Source organism: Octodon degus, unplaced genomic scaffold, assembly GCF_000260255.1.
Source record: "Octodon degus isolate 3935 unplaced genomic scaffold, OctDeg1.0 scaffold00102, whole genome shotgun sequence".
Classification (NCBI taxonomy): domain Eukaryota; kingdom Metazoa; phylum Chordata; class Mammalia; order Rodentia; family Octodontidae; genus Octodon; species Octodon degus.
The window spans coordinates 2,073,748-2,077,147 of NW_004524678.1; positions in this window are offsets into that span (position 1 = coordinate 2,073,748).

Below are 3,400 nucleotides of genomic sequence, written 5' to 3' on the forward strand. Positions count from 1 at the left end.
TATAGTGAAGGGTTCGGAACATTTCACAAGACATCCCAGTGTTCAAAATTAAACCAGGGGAAGAAAATAGGGTATCACACCCCATGATTTTCTACAAAAACCTCTCTGTAATTAAAGCAGTAAACAACCAGTGCAATTCTTTTTTCTTAGCATTTTCATTACCTCAGAGCCCTTCTTTTGTCTGTGTGAAAAGACCTATGCTTAGAAAAATGTTCTTTGTTTTTTAGTTTGCCAGTTTTCTTGCTTTTTACAAGACCACCCACTTCTCTCAAAAAAAAAAAAAAAAAAAAGTGGCTCTGCAACCTCCCTCCTCACTCTTGGTTTTCACCCTGCGGTCTGTGATTTCTGCCTCGGTCGTGGGGGCTTTATCAGTATGCTCCATTTTTGGCAATCCCCAAGACAAAGAAAGAATTCTGCTCACCTGGCATTGACAGCAATAACTCATCGCATTCCATCTTGCTGGCCTCATATCAAAGGTTTAAACCCCCCTCTCACACATTCATACTCATACAAAACCTCTCTTATTTTCTCCAGCCCAACTTCTCTCCTCATTTCAAGCCCGGCGATTAGATTTTGTGCTAATCTTTTAGAAATGCCCTTTTAAAGCACAACATAAGTAGGCTCAAAGAAAATGCTGAAGTCAACCTGAGGATTTCCAAGCCTCGGGGCTGCATTTGACGGCAGATCTGTGAGGTATCACTTGGTCTAAATCTAAAGCCAGTGCTTGGTACCTTATTTGGATATTGCTGCTTTCAATGCTTGAGCTGTTCTTCCAAACACTGGAGTTCTCAGCTACTTTTCAGTATGATGTAAGTACTGCAAGTATTGCCTGTCTTAGAGATCCTGGAGGGGGAGTTCAGATAGGATTCTCCTACATTTAAATACACTAGAAAATTTTAGGTAAAAGTAAATATTTAAGAAATGCACTTGAAGGTCTCACTTGATAACCTAGAAAAAAGAATCCCAGTTTCTCTTTAATCTTCAAGGCAAGCCACGGCTTGAAATGCTCAGAAAGAGCCCAAAGGGATCGGCTGCAGCATCCTAACATTTCCTCCAAAGGTTCTGAGCAGCAGGTCCCTGACTTTATGTGCATGATAGCGCTCACCCATCAGCTGATTTTCTAAAGCTAGTCAAGTACTTTACAAAGCTGTAATCCAGCTATTTCAAACATTAAGCAATGGATTATTTACAATATTAACCCCTTATCACTAAGTGTAGGAACATTCATGGAAATGGATTACGGGCAGAATAATGAATTAGTGGGTACTGTGGTGGAGGGTTGTTCAGAAAATAAAGCGGACTCCAGAGCTTCTAAGCCACAACAGAGGCTTCTACAATTTCACCGAAGGAAAGAGAATACTCAGAAGGATGTAGATATTTTTGTTGCTGTAAAAGGTGGTTTGAGGGGCTGGTGAGATGGCTCAGTGGTCTAAAGCACCTACTTAGAACAAGTTTAGCAACGCACATGGACCGCGGTTCAATCCCCCAGCACCACATACCAGCCAGTCCTGCCCCCAGTTGGGCTGAGCTGGCCACACACACACACACACACACACACACCAAAATAAATAAATAAATAAATAAATAATAAGAAATGATCTTTTAAAAAAAAGTGGTTTGAGAAGCTGTAGTTATCCAGATCTTTCTGGAACATGTACACAGGTCACTAGGGTACAACTCTATAGCCTTTTCCCAGCTCCATCTTTAATCTCTACCACACTCTCCTAAGTAGCCCCCAACCTCTATATTCTCCATCCTCAATTTTTCCTGTTCTGTACCCCTTATAACATATGCTATCTCATCTTTATCCACTGGCATCAGTCTCTAGGGAGTAAGGTGCAGAAAATATATAGAGATAATTTTTAAGTGGAGCTCTCCCAAGCACAAGATGTCCCCATGGGCCCAGACCTCCTGCACTTCAACATCTGTGTTGAAAGGCTACCAGCATATGTTCCATTTGTAAATTTGTGGACAAAGCAAAGAATCCGAGGTTCCTGCTCTAAAAGAACTTAAGTTTCACTTAGGGATACTGAAAACTACAAAAGAAACCGCTGAAAATCCTGCCCAAGAATCCAGGAGGCTCTCTCCCTTGTGCCTATGGCGCTAAATGTAATCACAAGCACAGAAATCGGTGCGCTGAACCAACTCTAGGCGGTGATAGAAAAGTCCTAGGAGTTGGCTGGGGAGATGGCTCCTCCGTTTAAGCGCCTGGATTCCCAGTAGGGCAGGCCGGCCCATGCACTGAAAACAGGCGTTGGTGGTGCATGTGTGTAATCCCAGCACTGGGGAGGATGAGACAGGAGGATCCCTGAGTCCAAAGCACAGGCCCCTGTACCAAATACATAAAAAGATTAAAAAAAAAAAAAAAAAAAGTCCTAGGTGGAAACTTTTTCAAGTTTGTAGAAAATAAAAAGAAGACAATCTTCTATGCCCTCAATACGTACATAGCTCCTTAACGTTTTGGTGCATTTTCATCCAGTTTTTTTTTTTCTATGCATATATCAAAAGACAAGCTCCTGGTTTTACAGGTGCATGTTCAATTTTCTATTTTTTTTTAAATCCTAACAAGTAGTTATTAAAAACATTGTCCTGTATATTCTCAGCACCATAATTTACATAAATACTCCCTCCTGCCTGGATATTCTTATTGCTTCCAAGAGAAGTATTTGGAACATCCATGAGTAGAATTGGACGGTGGTGAGACCAGAGACAAGGCATCAATTTCTCCATGATGACTAGCTAAAATCACTCTAGTGGTTTTCCTTTTTTTTTTTTTCTTTCCTGTGCCAAACCCTTGGCATAGAACTAAATTTGGTTTTCACTTCTTTATGGGCTCCATCTCTTTCTCGCAGGGACCCGCTTCCGGTCATGTTGATGAACAAAGGGGCTTCTGCCCAGCGGGTCCCCTCGGAAGTGTCTGAGAGTTGGAGACCACCCTGAGACATTCGAAATTGAGGTCTTTTCTATTGTATCTTACGAGTCTTCCCGACCTAAACTTCTCCCAGCCCTGCCACGTCTAAAGTCCTTTCCAACAGCGCGCGGTAAATGGGGAGGTGGCAGCAAGCGGAAAGCCCTCCGGGGGCTCCACGGGCTCCCTCGCCGAATCCACAGCTCGGATTCTCGGGTGGAAGGCCCCGCGCGCGCCAACGCCCCGCCAGGCCGGGCGCGGGAGGCTGCCCTCGGCCCCCGGCCCCGGCTCGGCGTGGGCGGGCGGGCGGGCTCGGGCGCCCAGAGCAGCCGCCAAGCAGGCTGCGCTCGCCCCGCTGCGGGCTGCTCCTGCTTTTGTGGGACGTTCCGGGCCGGCCCCGACGTCGCAGTTTCTGCATCCCGGACTCCTCGCCGCCGCCCGCGCCCGCGCCGTCGGGACCGCTGCAGGGGCCCGGCCGTCCCCAGCGCGCGC